We start from the raw sequence: 17,598 nt of genomic DNA, 5'->3' as shown, positions 1-17,598 counted from the left end.
ATACGCAATATCTACCCAGCAGGTACCCTGGGTGAAGAGAAGCAAGTATTGCTCAAGAAATCAAGGTCACGACCGGGACCCGAACCAACACTTCGATGACACTCCCCAACTCTACCACTTCGGGTTGCGGTGGAGAAATTACTATACCTATCTTGTCTTGCTTTATCGTGAAGGGGGCTTTTTAAAGAAGCTAAAGTCCTACCAAAAAACATGTTCACTGATAGTGCTTGCTAAAGCCTATGAATGAGTTTTCCAAACGGTTTGCACTTCACAAAAAAGATGTTTTAAAACACCGCTGAACAAAAAATAAAAGCAAAGCTGCTTTGTCTAAACATAGACATATGACTTGTCTATGAATTCATGGTGGATGGGGGGGGGTATTTTTTTTTTTTTTGAGCAGGGGTTATTTTGTTATAAGTAAGCAGGGGTTCTTATTATAATCGCGCTGTATTTCTACCTCCATGGTAGGATCCATGTAAGATTTCTAAGATTAGTCAACTCCCAAACTGTGACTACTACATCTCACAAGGATACACCCTGTGAATCCCCCGACAACAGTAGGCTATGCTACTACAATCTAGGCATCTCAAACCACTAAACCCACTCTGCTAGTCAATAGACCGACACAGTCGACCGCAGACGGCTGAGTCATTAATATAAAGGGACGGTCCAACCAAGGAGAAGGAAGATGGAACTCAAACATTCACACTTCCATTAATGACCCACCACAAACAATGACCAAAGATCAACACAGACACAAGGACCAATGGCACCGAGATTGGCAGGTGTGACATTGACCACTTCAATGTTTTCAACAAATTAATACCCCACTCTTTGCTTACAGGATTTAACGAACTATACAAACTGCAATTAAAAATCACAATCATAGGTGTTGAGCTCGCAAAACCGAGGTATCAACATGTCAGTTTTACACTTAAAAAAAGTGGATCAGAATTGACCAGGATTCAGGGTTAATGGCACCTGATGCATTTATGGGTCAGGCTGGCCTGAAACCTGGTTAGAAGACCAGCGAAGGGTTAGAAGACTAGCGAAGATTCTACATCAGTTTGACTCATTAATGGGTCATTTTAAAAACGATTCCGGGTCACGTTGACCCAGAAATGGGTCAGACCCCCTGGGACCCGGAACCAAGTCCATTCTGACCAAGGAGTTCTTAGGTTGCCGATTTGTGATTATGCTTCCATGAGCAAAGCGACTGGAATTATTGGTCTCCAAAAAAAAAAAAAAATCTCCTTTTAGTTGAAGATTGATCCGTCTTTCCCCTCCATGCGTTAGTCAGAATTATCAACGTCAATGGTATGCAGCTTTGAACAATGTTTTCTTAACCCGGGTCCCTTCCCCTAACTTGTTAAACTCAAGCTACAATCTTGAGATGAGTCTTCCTGATATTTTGATAAAACATGAGACGGGAAGAAGGGTCGCAGAAAAAAGGGCCACGGAAAAACAGGGCCGCTGAATAAAGGACCGTTGTGACAAGAGCCCCGGAAAAGTGCCGCGGAAAAGGGAGTTCTGCGGGACAAGGGGTGCTGCGGGAAAAGGGGCCGCGGATAAAACGGGGCCGTGGAATAAAGAACTACGGAGAAAAGAGCCGCGGAAAATGGGTCACGGAAAAGAGGGGTCGCGGAATTGAGGATTGCGATGACCGGTATAGCCAAACAATGGATTTAAATATTTTAAGGTTAAATATTTTACTGAATCCCTTTTTGGCATCTGAAAGCACACCAATTTGTGCAATAAGGAAGTTTGTTCTTTCGTTATTCTCTTGAAACTTCGATGACCAATATGAATCCATATATGAATTTTTTTATATTTTATTTTATGCATGTTAGGTGTCCAGTGTCTTTAAATACGAAACCAAGAGTCAGTCATCAAGGTTTCGAGGATGTAACAGGTGGCCCAATCATGTCACGAATAACAAGAAACAATTTCCTTGCCAAGTGAAAATTGGTTTCGATGGGGGTTGGGCAGAATACCTTGCCCTTTACTGATGAACTTTCTGGCTCTTCGGATGCGATTAAAACATTTGTATCATTGTACCAAAAAAAAAAAAAAAAAAAAATCGCCATTTTTGTCACGCAATAGTGTCATTGGTTGTTTCAAGGGACAAGTTTGGGAAATCCGTATGTCGGTAATGTTTCCTGATAACATTCGTGTAACGGTAAATCCTTCTGTGAAGTCCGGAGTTGGCGTGTTTGGTTGGGTTTGTTTTTGTTCTACCAAACACCAAACGACAAACGCTCAACCCGCCCAAATGTTAGTTTATTCCACCTGCTGAGACGCGGTTTTTCATATCCAAGCAATCCCCCATGTCACTATCTATTTAGCACTGTCTCAGCTCAACTGTAGTTTTCTGACCTGCATTGCCGCACCCTGACCGTTTCCTGAGAGGGACTGGGCGTGTAATTTTCCAGCCCTGCCCTGATCTACCTTGACCGGCAACACCCTGCTCAATTACATACAAGCCTGAAAGCATTGCCGGCCTATGCCACTTATACCAAACACCAAGTACCTGCCCCCCCCCCCCCCCCCCAGCCCCGCACAAGCCCTAACATGCCCCTCATTCCCAATAAACCTTGTTGCGTAGTAATGTGTCCATTGTAAATGTGCCCTAAACCCTCAGCTTCTCCTGTCCCGCCGGTAATACCCAGCCGTCCTACTTGTAAAGGTTGTATCACCCCACCCTGCATGTTGGTGCTCTAGACATGACCTTGTATCAATAGTCCCTGTTGGGCAGTTCATTTTTCAAGGCCAGTATTATGAATAATGGAACGGAAACGTCGACCTCTCAAGTATCCTATCATAGAAAATCTTCCCGAAACCGACTGTCAATCTCAGTCAAGTGGTTTATTAAGAGCATGCTTTGCACTACATCTGTATGTGCCGCCTGCCAAGGTTCAAGTATTAGATCTCCACTTAAATTATAAACCACCACGCCCTCTTTTGTTCAACTTGTGCTCTGATGTTCAGAAGCATTATTGCCGCAGCATGAATAAAAACATATATATTATTGTCACGATACATCAAAACTTATCGTGTCCGTACACGATACATCCAAAACAACAACAACAACAACAACAGCAGCAACAGTAACAACAACAACAACGATAAGTTGATTATTTTTAGTAGGTATTTAGAACAGATAGCTTGGTTTCATTTTATTGTCTTGAAGACGGAGATGTTTCTCCAATGTTTTGTTTTTGGTACAAACTTGTTAAACAACAATGGATGAAGTCCTGCAGTGAGCTTTCAAATTTGGAACTTCTTTCTCCCTTCCTCAACATTATGAACGCACGCATCATTGTGTAGAAACATACTTTAGAACACACTAATGTTCGCATGGTTAGTTTTTGAAAGACGGTTCAAGATTAGTCAGGACGAGGGATGTGACTGTTTAGGTCCCAAGTGAGTTTTGGTCTCTTACTCATCATGCTTCTTAGTTTTCATATAGTTGCTTCAATTTGAGATCCCAATGTCATAATACATAGTTGCTTCACGGGGTCATGGCGTCATAGTTTTATAGTTTCAGTTATGTGTCACTTGCATACCAGGCTCAAATCATCCTTTTTCGAAAAGTTGAATGAGGCTCAATGGTGATTTCTTATAGCTCGCATTGTGTTTACGCTCCTCGCCTGTAACATGGGTTTACAAGGTGCTTTGGCGCAATATGCTGCCAACCAAAACAAGAACACCGGGCGATCCCATTCCCTTTTTTCGACAAGTGCATTGTGTTATTTTACGTGTATCACACAGCAAACGGGACCGATGACTTTACGTCCAATCCGAAGGACGAAGCAAGTTGTTTATAGGTATCTTGCTTAAGGACACAGGTGTTACAACTTGGACTCGAACTCACAATCTACTGATCAGAAACACCGGAGTTTGAATTCGGTGCTCTTAACAGCTAAGCCATGACACGCCACAAAATAATATAATATTCAGGTCATTGACACTCACATCAATGAAGCACGCATGCGCAATGACCTAACAAAAAAAAGGGACGAGCAGTGTATCATCAAACTAATAAAAGACAACGGTTCACTTTTAAACTTGGGACAAAAGTATCCACAAACATTGGTCATACTAGCTGTAAGCCTTTACACGGTTTGGGTACTTTTTGCACGACACATACCATTGGCGTCCACAGATTAACATGAAACTAACATGATTTAACAAAATTATGTTAGAAAGCTTCCCTTAAAATAATTATTATCTACTGGGGTGCTGTAGTTCGTGAGAGATGAGTAGAACTATTTTACGGGGTCAGTTTTTATCTCGCTGAGCAAAGGATTTTTACGCGATTCATCTAAAAATATTAGTATGTGATGTTCACCTTTTCTTGTCGACTAATAAAGCTGAAAATTGTACAGGTTAGTTTTACATTATTCATAGTGCGAAGGGACTCATGTCATGATCCAAAAACATGATACACAAAAGGTATCCCAACCCGAACTGATGTAAAACCAAAATGTTGATTGAGCCCCTTGCTCTGAAGATGGCTTGATTGAACATCCTCAACCATTGTTTCAAAAATGTCACGACATCTTTACTTCACTCATCAAATACACCTGTTGGTTTGCATCACATTCATACCCTCACGACCTTGCATGATGCAAAAGGATTAGGGTTGGCAAAAAGGGCATGCATGGGGTGTTGCGGGGATGGGATGGGGGGGGGGGGTCGAGTCGTAGCCCCCAGCGCTCCTAGATGAGTCAAGAACCGGAGAAGAGACTTGGCAATCAAAATACCCTTCTCTATCGAGATTGCTACCCACTACTCACTCAAGATTACTTTATCATTTCCGAATTTCCCTGCACTCATTTACACGTTGCACTTAATCACAGGTCGTAGTTTAATTCGTTCGGATTTTTTTTTTTTTTACATCGTCCCAGTGAAAATCGGGTGTTAACAGAAACGCTTTGCAGGATTTGTGTATATTGATTAAGAGGCGGCAAAACATTATGTTGGGCCACAGAGAGAGATTCTACTTAAGTTTTTACTTATTCATTGCCTCAATGTAATACAGACCATGCAATCATTGTTTACAAAGAGGGTGACCTTGTACTATTCCAGATCTTTTTGGGCAGGTAAGATACTGCAATGGCCCCACGACTTTGTTTCATTATTTCTACAGTTATTCAAGAGTTACACAGGGGCATATTTCATGGAGCTGCTTAAAGACTGTGGACACTATTGGTAATTGTCTAAGACCAGTCTTCTCACTTGGTGTATCTCAACATATGCATACAATTTTGAATAATTACCAATAGTGTAGACTGCGTTTAAGCAAAAAAACTTATTGCTTAATAAGCACGAAAATAGCTCGCTTTATTTTACACATGTTACTTGGCCAAAATTTCATGCCATATATATTGCTCGTGACTGCTATTTAGCTGTTGTTTAACATAGCATAACAATTGAGTGGAGTCTTGGCCGGTAATCCGATTTTCCTTGATTTTGTGCTTAAGCAGCTCTATGAAAATGGGCCCAGGTAACAACTGAGGCACTGGACACTATTGGTAATATAATTAGCAGCATAAAACCTCACTTGGTAATGATTAATTGGGAGAGGTTGGTAGTATAAAACATTGTGCGAAACGGCTCCCTCTATAGTGACGTAGTTTTTGAGAAAGAAGTAATTTTCCACGAATTTGATTTCGAGACCTCAGATTTAGAATTTGAGGTCGAAATCAAGCATCTGAAAGCACACAACTTCGTGTGACAAGGTTTTTTTTTTCATAGTTATCTCACAACTCCTACGACCAACCAAGTTCAAATTTTCACAGGTTTGTTATTTTATGCATATGTTGAGATACACTAAGTGATAAGACTGGTCTTTGACAATTACAAATAGTGTCTAGTGTATTTAAGTTTTATGAGATGTGTCCCCCTTGCTTACATACAAAGTTTATAATAAAACAGTTGGAGATAATCCCTTTGAAACAACTATAAGATTTTAATTGTGTTTTTGTTTCCTATGAAGCTATGTACACATCGTACCTGCAGGAAGTCCAGGCTTTGGCTCTTTCGTGTAACATGTGATGTCACAGGTCACATGATCTATACCTCTGCAGTCAAGTTTCCACTAAAGGCGAAAATAATGAAGACGAACTGTCAACACCTAATTCATCGCCTTAATTACGGCTCGAGTTTACCAACAAGTGTTTTTTTTAAAGGCACTTGACACTATTGTTAATTACTCAAAATATCTGTTAGCATAACAATTTAATAATAATTCCTGGTGTATCATCTGCCCTTGCAACAAGGAAGACCCGTCGTAAAAACTAGGAAAGATAGCCATTAATAGTGTAGGGCCTACATCCCTTCTCGCGTTATCTTCAAACGGTTGCGCTCATTTGCAAAAAGACACTAAAATAATGACTAGTAGCCTATGGACATACAAGCAGTTTGCACGGTCTAGTTAGCAAGAGGATGCACGACAGTGAATTAGACAGGGGGTCCCGCTTCTAATCCAGACAGTGGAGGAAACGCTACTGATGTGTAATAATTGTCAGGCACTCAGGGGACCAGACCCGACTTGTCAAGATGTATTAACATTTGACTCGTTTGAGAGAGTATGGGGGGGGTGACGTTAAAGGCATGGATACCTTTGGTAATTTGTCAAAGACCAGTTTTCTCAATTGGTGTATCCCAACATGTGCACATTAATAACAAACCTGTGAAAATTTTGTCTCAATTGATCGTCAAAGTTGTGAGAGAATAATGGAAGAAAAACACCCTTGTCACACAAGTTATGTGCTTTCAGATAGTTGAATTCGACACCTCGGCTGAGGTCTCGAATTCAATTTAAATATGTTAGTGAGAAATTACCTTTATTAAAAACTACATTATTACAGAGTGAGCCGTTTATCACAATGTTTTATACTATCAACAGCTCTCTATTGACCATTACAAAGTAAGTTGTTATACTAACAATTATTTAGAGTAATTACCAATAGTGTTCAGTGCCTTTTAAGTTCCAACTTGGTATCCAGTCATCGTTGTAAAGTGCATCATGATTGTTGGTTTGTGTTGATTACTGATGACACCGAGCAGCCCCCTATGAACGCAGACGTTTCGTTAAAGGCACAGAGCCTGGCTTTTCAATGAAAACAACTCCTTAAATCCCGATGGACTTTGTAGTCTGGTGGTTTACATTTACTCTAACTCTATTTAGTCTGATAAAATTACCGTCGGCTACAGTGTAAGATAATGACCCATCTGTTATATGCAGTGCAGCAGAGGACACAGTGCCCAAGGTACTGTTGTTTTAAAAACGTTAACGAAAACGTTCACAAATTTGGAACGTATTTTTGAGTTGGGGCACATCTTTTAGGCATTACAGAGAAAATAATTGGGCTTGATTTCAAAAAGAACCAAGACTGATCTTAACTCCCAATCATATGCAAAGTATGATGTCACAATATAGGCCAATGTGGCAGAACGTAACAACTCGTCTTGTCAATCGGTGTGCTTTATGACATGGAGGTAAAGACCTACATAGGCCTATACATGTTTGAAAGGGTGTCGTAAGAGCCTAAACCTACGATAAGGTGCGCCAAGAAAGTGCCACCTAAACGCCTTTGGTTCATGCTCAATTTGATGCCGACAGAATATTTATACTCATGTATTACTTCATATCATAAAGCAGCGTGTCCACTCAAGTCATGAGGTTAGTTACTTCTGAAAAAAATCAAACAAAAGATTTGAGTTGGAGAAATAGAACGAAAATGTATTTTACGAGACTGTAAAAAGATTACGGAGACCCTGAAAGGACATTATTTCGCGCAGCACGAAATAATTTATTTCTAGCGCACGAAATGGTTTCGACTTTACAAAACAATTCATTTCGAGTGGCTTATATAAAGTAAACGCACCATACTGCATTGTACTTCAGTACAAAGATAAAAGCAAGCCCAAGCATACGGGTATGCTAACCACAAAACACCACAAACACAAAAAACAGTAGGTTCATGTCTGTCTGCTGTTATAACTTACATACATGAGTTAAGTAGAATAAGAACAACTATTCAAATTAATAAAATTTGATTAAGTTAATGACTCAGGCGAACAACTAGGAAGTTGACCCGATGGCCTAACTTGCGACCTATAGTATACAAGTGGCCAGATCAGGGACAATTCGTGAAGCCGTTTACTGTAAGGTGTCTTCTTTGTTTGTAAACCATAAAAGCAGATTAATTTGACAATGGATTTGCTTTGTTGCGTGGCTTTATCTGCTTGCAAAAGCTGCTAGCATTTTGGACCACGTTAAGCAATTTGGACGGCTATTGCCGTTGACATACTCTGCCTATACCAGCTTTACCCTGGCCTATGTCTATTAAACGAAATAGATGGTCATAGTTCAACTGAAGGTTGCTTTGACACACTTTCTTATACGACATTCGTTGGCTCAAATTCCTACCCATAACTTATGGCTCGAAAGATCAACGCTGAATATTATGACATATCCAGCTACACAGTCAGAATTGATCGGGATTTTGGGCCTCATCTATTTGCTGGTTATGAAATTGTGTCAAAATTACCCAGAACTGTATGAGTTTTCAGTCAAAATCTGTGTACGGGTTGGCAGTAATGGCGTTACCAGATACTTATTTTTTTTGCGGGAGGGGTAATGGTTCTGCAGGGGTGGATTTCACAAAGAGTTAGGACTAGTCTTATCTCGAGTTAGGACCAGTTACTCGTCCTAACTTAGGACTATCCATGCAATTTGTATATCTCCTAGGACTAGTCCTAAGTTAGGACTAGTCCTAACTCTTTGTGAAATCTACCCCTGAGGTTTGGTTCTTGTGGGGGGGGGGGGTGTAGCTTAGAACGGTGAAACTGAAGAATAGGATTAATGATACTCTTCCGAAAGCAACTAATTCCCCTTAAAACTCAGGTCAATTGAACTTTTCATGTCATGCGGAACAAGTCACAGATGAAGATTTGTGTCACTGTCACAAGTGACACGTCAATTGTAGGGAGAGTTCTCCCAAGCGTGTTGAGTGAAGGGGCAGTTTTCTCCGGTCTTGGGGAAATGAGCATTTCCGGACGAGTCTTTCTCATAGCTCCTGGTGGCCATGAAGCTGTTGGTTTTGTTGTTAGGGGAAGGAGGTGTGATGGTTTAAACAAGTTCCCGTTTGAACACTAATATTGCTGTAGTTACTGGTTCAGTATTTGGCCTTGTTAACACCTGATGAAAGATCGTCAGTTGTGCATTGAGTTTCTACGAAACAGGAAGTGAAGTCATGGTTACTGGATGTGATTGGACTAAATAGAGTAAGTAATGTAAAACATACGCTATTCGTGCTTTAAAGGCAGTGGACACTATTGGTAATTACTCAAATTAATTATTGGCATAAAACTTTTCGTGGTGACGAGTAATGGGGAGAAGTTGATGGTATAAAACATTGTGAGAGACGGCTTCCTCTGAAGTGCCATAGTTTTCGAGAAAGAAGTAATTTTCCACGAACTTGATTTCGATACCTCAAATTTAGAACTTGAGGTCTCGAAATCAACCATCAACACAAACGTACACAACTTCGTGTGACAAGGGTTATTTTTCTTTCATTATTATCTCGCAACTTTGATGACCCATGGAGCTCAAAGTTTCACAGGTTTGTTATTTTATGCATATATGTTGAGATACACCAACTGTAAAGGCTAGTCTTTGACAATTACCAATAGTGTCCTTTCCCTTTAACATGCAGTCTGATAAGCCTGCAGTAGAGTATGGACTTACAATGGCACTACAGTTTAATTTTCTTCAAACATTAAAATCGATGCAACACACCAAGGCATAAGAAGAGACACGAACTGCTATTTCACAACAACCTCCAACCTCCCAGTACAAGTATACAAGTATACACAAAAGACGTAACTGAAGACATCTATACAGATCTTGCAATATTCATAACATAGTTTACGGGATTGTTGCCGAATTTTACCCTTTGACATTCACTAGGAAATGTGGATAATAATAATTCAACAGGTTAATATCAGTCCTCTTCTTACGATTTGGTTTATGTAGCGGGTCGGTGTCAGATTCAATATGTTGGTATTTTTTGTTAGATCTCCTCAGCAGATTCGAGTTTGAGAACAAACGCTCTCTTTTGAGGATACTTTTGGTAACTGGAACCCACTGTCTGTTTCTAATCGATGAAAACATGTTTCATAGAGTGGTTTCCGAAATCCGGAGCGTTTATGTCAAACACAATCTGAAAAGCGTTACTGTCAGTAACGCTTTTTTTTATTCAGCACTCTGTGGGGTAAAACAGCCCTAAGGGTCATAAGAAAACGCAGATTGCAGTGGTTTGGTCACCTCCAACGAATGTGAACAAATCGCATCATTAAACAACTCTACAACTGGTCACCAACCCATAAATAACACAGACGAGGGCGCCCTAGGACACCATGGGAAAATGTAATTCAGAGGGACCTCTCCAGACTGGGCACTGGGTGGTCTGTGGAGGAGGCAGAAGTGGCAGCTCAAGACCGGTCTATTTGGAAGCGTCTCAAGTCAGGTAGCCGGTGCAGAAATGCATGATGCTAACCGATCATGATAATGATGATGGGATACTAATACAAAAGTATAAAAAATCCATCACCGCAGTTCTTCAAAGTGAACAGAATCTCCAAAGCTTATTGTCATTAAGTTTCAGACTCATTATCAAACGAATCGAGACAATTAAAACCACTTTCAGTAATTGAACACTCTTGCCATCCTCGTCAATGACCATGGTAAGTTTCCTGCGTTATAGGCCAAGGCATGTATAATCACGTGGAAAACTGGGGGTGAATTTAGAGTGTATATGACTGTGGAAATAAGCTGTGAGCTGAATGTTACCGAATGTTACTGAATGAGCTGCAACATGGGAGAAGGGTTGGTGTGGGGGGGGGGGGTCGAGAGGGTGTGATTTGTAAGTTCAAGAATAGATCACCGTTTAGTTTATGACTTGTAACATATTTCCGAACAAGTGACAAGTTAGTGGCACGTAAAATAGCCTTATAATATAATGTGAAATATCCGTTTGCCAAAAGACACCAATAGAGGAAGTGGTAATTTCCGGGTTTGGTTTAATTAATGTGTACCTTGGAAGTTCATGGTCCTCGCCGTTTCGTTTTTGGATTTTGGATAAAATGATATGAATAAGGTTACCAGCAAAACTATACTATTGGCAGGTGTACAATTTGTGAATGTATCATGCAGGGCTGCTCGCTTTTGCTAAGCAGAAAACTGTTAAGCAACATTTTCCGTTTGAGCAACTCTATTAGTTTGAGCGATTGACTGACTACAAAAGGGACCTGTATGCCACATGATGGAAGAGAAGACACCTGTTGTAAGCGTATATCACTTAATCGTTGAATGACCGTAACACCATCGGGCCCGGCCCATGTTGATATTAATTTTAATATACTCACATTAAAGTGTTTCCTGACATCGAGGCCATTTAAAGGGTCTTATATTTCCCGAAACAAGATTCTGCTTTCCTTTGAAATAAAAGGTTAAAATAATTGTCGACAGCTGTAAAACCCTATCTGACGCATAATCCCAAGCGTCTGAATCAGTTAGCCTAAGAAAGTGTGTGTGTCGGGGGGGGGGGGTACTCGCACAATATTATATTGGTTTTGCAGCGCTGAAGATTTTATGAACTACCAAAAGAGCGCCCTCTGTAAATAGCTTTTTGAGAATCATTTTCACTTTGAAGTAATGCGGTTATGGAAAATATATCAGTTTAATCTCCTACAATTCAGCAATATTTCTCAAGTTGTGTATGCAGATTATTAATACTTCGTAATATTGCGCGTTCCAGATTTGTCGGCGACATCTAAAAAAAACTCTACCAATGAAATGAAATTTCCACGGGTTAGTTTTATTGCATATAGGCCTAATATTCCTACACTTATATAGATTTGAAATAAACAAACGAACGGTTTCGGAAACAGAAGGCTGCATTTCAAAAGAGTATATAAATTAAGCATCGCTGCCGTTTTTTAAACAAGACTATAACGTGCCAACAAAATAGATGTTCCCTGGCCCTTTTAGCTGAACAAAACGTGGGCATACAAGTACGTGCAGAGTATAGTAATCATGTTAGCAAGTTCCTATAGTTGAAGATGTGCGAGTGTGTTGTAATTGTATGCTATGTGAATACGAAAAAAGCAATTTCAATGTTTAAAGGATAAAGTTTCATTGGGATTTAAGATAGAATTTCATTTGGGGAAATTTTTTATTCGAAGTGCAAACATCAGCTTAGGACATGGTATAATTTTTCTTTAAAGTCACTGGACACTATTGGTAATTGACAAAGACCAGTCTGCTCACTAGTGTATCTCAACATATGAATAAAATACCAAACCAGTGAATTTGTTTTAGCTCAATCGGTCGACAAAGTTGCGAGATATTAATGAAAGAAAAAACACGAAGTTGTGGCGGCTTTCATATGCCTGATTTCGAGACCTCAAATTTTAAATCCGAGTTCTCAAAAACACTGTTAGAAACGGCTCGAACTTATTGTTCTCATAAATATTTATTGTTGACCCAACTCTACAAGTGTGCTTTATTTGCTTTGTTTCGTATCTGATTTTGTTCATGTATACCCCCTTGTTAAAAAGGAGCGACCATTTTGCAGAAAATCGACAAGGCATGCCCTTAAAATGGACCATTGCAAATGAAATATGTGAGTCCACCATGCATTCGTATGGGTACCTTGGGCCTACACCCTGCACAAATAAGATAAAACGAATTGTACTATTTTTTCTTTCTTTCAATATTCTGTAGTGGGTTTTTCACTGCGTTATAATTATTTACTTGTGTTCACCAAGATGATAATTAAGAGTGTTTGTATAATATAATTATACGGTTCGTTTGACCACCACTTCTCCAACGCATGCAGGCTAGGCCTATGTACATTGCTATGCGCACCATGCTACTTTTTAAAATGCCAAACAGAAGTTGCTGCATATTAATGAGCGTCTTAAAAACCGCGCGCGCGCCCGCGCCCCGTGCTATTTTTAGAATGAGCTGGCACACAGTGTGTTTTCTTGCGACCCCCTGCAGCGCGCATGCAGGCGGTTCAAAAGTAGAGCAATTATTTTTGCATAGTGACGTGCTAACCTGTTTTAGAACAGGTACAAGTTGAGCTCAGATAAACTTCGGGTTGTACGAGTATTAAAAAACACAAACAAATCCGTATTATAAGTATTAACAATAGTATTGTAGCACATCCTACAGTAGCTTAATGCATAATGGGCTACTTATACTATTCCCTCAAACTTAAATTTCAACCTCAAGGAGCTGAGAAAGATTACATGAATGTTATGGACCTAATGACTAGTCGTATCTCGGTTTAGGACGGAGATACTCATCCAAACTTATTAATATTATAAATTATTATATTAGGCCTAGTCCTAATAAGTTAGGACTAGTCATGACTCTTTTTGAAATCGACTACTGGGCACTAAATGTATAGCGCCCTAATACGTCATTTAAAAAACACACTATAGAAATTAGTTATTATTAATTTTAGTATTACGTTTGTAATGATCAGCAATTACTTAACATTACACCTACAGCTTTCGTGGGGTGCTCATAAACAAATGGAACCATATCAGGGTGCTCAAGGACTCAAAGTGTCATGACCGGGATTCGAATAGCGACCCCTCAGATCTCGAGTCCGATGTTGTAGGAGAGGCCCCTGTCAGATGCAATCGTGTCCGCCATGCAATACTGTCCGCTCCGGACACTTTTGCATATGCAATCGTGTCCGGGGCTATGCAAAAACCGTCCGGTGGACATGTATATCACTGTATGTATGTGCGCGCGTAAGCGAGCGTGCATGCACTGCCGAACCTTCGTATAATATTATTATGCAGCATGAATATTCACGTATTTTATGATTGCAGCGAATAACCATGGCCGAACATTTCCTATGTCATTCAGACGCACTTAAGCTCGTAAAAAAAGCGAACGTGTTCCGTCGACGGAGGGCGTTTAATTTACTCCAAGGACGGTTTTGCACGGGGCGGACACAACTGCATATGCAAAACCGTCCGGCGGACATTATTGCATATGCAACAATGTCCTCCGGATACTATTGCATAGAGGACATAGTTGCATGCGACACCCCAATTAAAGCTTATAGGCACAACGTGCTGTAAGCAGAGACGATATTGCTAACAAAATACCAGCCAAAAATACATGAGTTAAACAGTGTTGTGACTGTGCCCCACTCAATGTTTGCTTAGCACACACAAAATCGTTGTCAAGCAATGTTTTCTGATTAACAGCTTTATTATAAATGGCCCTGCTTTGCCGCAGCCATGATACTGAGGTTATGGTTTCAGCCCGATGGGAGCCATCTTCTCGCGGCAGAGATACTGATAGTCCCTGAGGGACATTTTATAACCCTTGGCTGACAGAGAAACAGTATCTCAATTACGATTATAATGAACATGATTTAGTGGAAGTGCACTCGATGAACCGTGACTGCAATTTATAATGGATGTGCACCTGTTACGTTTTAGGTTCAAGCCATCTTCTTTTTAAGTTACGATAGAAGTTTGTTTTACCGTTTGTAATTATAATTTTTCAAACTGTTTCGGGTTTTTTTTCAATCAAGACAAGTTATTTCAGGCCATCTTTTCTGATTTTATTTTCGTTTTTAAGCATACAGCATTTCTCTGGTTTTTGCAAGAACACTTTTGTGTTTTGGGGGTCTCGGATACATACATACATACATATACAGATGTTTTAAGTACCGCCATTTCATCAAGACCACTGCGGGTTGTGATGAAACAGAGAAACAAATAAACGACGAGACAAAATTCAAGTTAAATCAAACAGCAAAACAATCATTGTGGGAACAGGTGTGATTTCAGATGCTTCTTGAAAATGTGAAGTGAATCAGCAGAGCGAAGAGACTGGGGGGGGGGACTATTCCAAAGTCACGTATAGGGGCGGCAAGGAGGAGGATTTTTCAGCAGCTAAAGCACGAGATCTGTGGTTTACACAAAATGAGGATACCGGTATAAGACAATTTTTATTTTTCCAAAAGTATCGGCTAATTTGTACTCTCTGGCTACACACATAATTATTGAATGGGCCGCAAATACGCCATGTAAACACAGATCCAATTTCAGATCAAATTACAAGAGGTGAACTCTCTATAAATTATTTAATAATATGAATGGGGCGTATAAGCTATATGTATCATATTGGGTTTCTGTTTAATAATATCAATCCAAACACACATGCTTCCTATCCAGTCCAACAAACATAATGGAAGGCTATTCGACGAGGAGTTAAAGCGTAAAATGCCATTATTTGGATTCTGAGGCTGAATGACGATTCGGAGTGTCTAGTTTATCTAAGATAATTAAAGACAATGGACACTATTGGTAATTACTCAAAATAGTTGTTAGCATAAAAACATACTTGGTTAGGATCAATGGAGTGTATGTTGATAGTAGTAAACACGGCTCACGCGGTAACGTAGATTTTGAGAACATTTCTCACTCAAATGTTAAAATACTTCAGCCAAAGTTTTTTAGTGTGTATCTGAAAGCACCCAACACTCTCTTGCAACATTGATCACCAAATTGAGCCCAAATTTTCACAGATTTGTTATTTGATTTTTATGCATACTAAATAATGTTGGGACACACCAAGTTAAAAATACTGGTCTTTGACAACTACCTTTAAGAAACCGCTGTTGTTTGAAAAAGTGCTTCAGTGTCACATCTCAGTCAGTGTCACAAACAAAATTAAACCCAAATTTGAACTACACAGGTTCACTTGCAAAATTAAAATGATTATTGACCCACTAGCACAGTAGGCATATACACATCAATTGAGCCAACTCATCTGACGTCATCACCACAATAAGTAATTCGGTTGTGCCATATTTCGCGTGAATGTGATTATAGTGCATTATGTTTTTAGGCGATGCGGCTTTTAGTCGTATACCCAATTATTAACTCTCAAACTCGTGACAATGTATAACGTGTGTGCAAGGAAAAACTTTTAAAAACTCACCGTGATACTATTTTAAACACATATTGATGCGATTGAATTGATTCTATTATTCCAGTGTCCTTATACCAAGGTCAGCTTTTTAAGTAATTTTATTTCAAATCAAACCTTTCCGTTCTGATTACAAAGTAGGTTATACAACTTGATACCACGGCCTGACATGGTATCTACCAGAACCATCCATGTAATAGGTGAAATTGCTTCTAATTGGTCGCAAATGGTCATATTTGTTTTCAGACACGGCGAGCCATAGTTTCCCGTTCCAAAGAAATCTGATTCAGCCAATAGTTATAATGAAATGAGTGTTTCAGATAAATGCGATCGCGTCTCAAGACGGAAACAGTGATGCTTCGTTTCAATACGGGGGAAACCTCGGCTCGCTCGGGACACAGAGAGAAGAGAGGGACTCACGAGGTCAAGAGATATATTATAAGACGTCTTGATTTTATTTAAGATCTTATCAGAGCGGTTTCTAACGATGAGGAATCGATAGACGGTCCTTGGTGGTTTTGAATTACAGGAGTGATGTAAACCGGACTATTAAGATTGTAAAACGAACCGTCTTGTTTCCATATTGGATGATGACGGTGAAACTTATTCGTTTAGCATTGGGATTCATAATTTAACGTGATACTTTCAGGGTGATGATATAGACTTTAAAGGTGCAACACAAGATTGGCGATTAAAAAGGGTTGACGACATCGAAGATAACTTGTAAAAAAATGTAACCTTCTCCAAGTGCCCAAAATTATATTTCTGTCTGAAATATATCATTATGCTCCCACTCTCATTAACCATTCGCCATTGTAACTCTCAATTCGATAGCTATGCCAATTCGATCGAAGACAATTTTAAGGACATGAACGAAATTCCTTTTAAAAAACACGGTCCAATTTCTGCTCTTTCTTGACAGCGTGAACCTCTACTAATTTGATAACATTTTCTTGATAAAAATGGATAATGGGAATGGACATCACCTTCCCCCTAATTGATGCATTACCCGGACGTTAATAATCTGCGCCTAGTATTCCCTGATGGTAGGTACTATGTCTACATCTAGCAACATCAAAGTCCTTGTTATGGTGACTTTTAATTCTCTCGAGTGCCGCCTTAACGTTGGTGTATGTCAGAACCCTGTTTGAAAACGGCTGACATGAATCAACTTAAGTCAATCTTGGAGTTGTTTTCAACATCTTTTCATGCTATTATAAATCGTTGCAAATAAATAAACATGATATTTAAAACCAATTTAATGTTGCACTCACTTTCGCTATTAGTTATCATTGGTGCTGTAATTATGTATGTTGGACAATATTTTCTTTGTTCAATCTTTGGCCCGAAATGGCGGCTACACGGCTATGGCTCATAACGCCTCATCATTATGCATTAAAGCCACAGATTTACAAATAATTTACAGAGTTTACAGAAGGTAGTGGTGAAAGACTTCTCTTGAAATATTGTTCCTTGAAATGCTTTACTTTTTGAGAAAACATTAAAACAGTATAAATTCTCGATAGCGAGAATTACGGATTTATTGAAAACACATG

The sequence above is a fragment of the Asterias rubens genome, chromosome 2 (genome assembly GCF_902459465.1).
Source record: "Asterias rubens chromosome 2, eAstRub1.3, whole genome shotgun sequence".
In the NCBI taxonomy this organism is placed as follows: Eukaryota; Metazoa; Echinodermata; class Asteroidea; order Forcipulatida; family Asteriidae; genus Asterias; species Asterias rubens.
Note: the sequence above shows the minus strand (reverse complement) of the source record.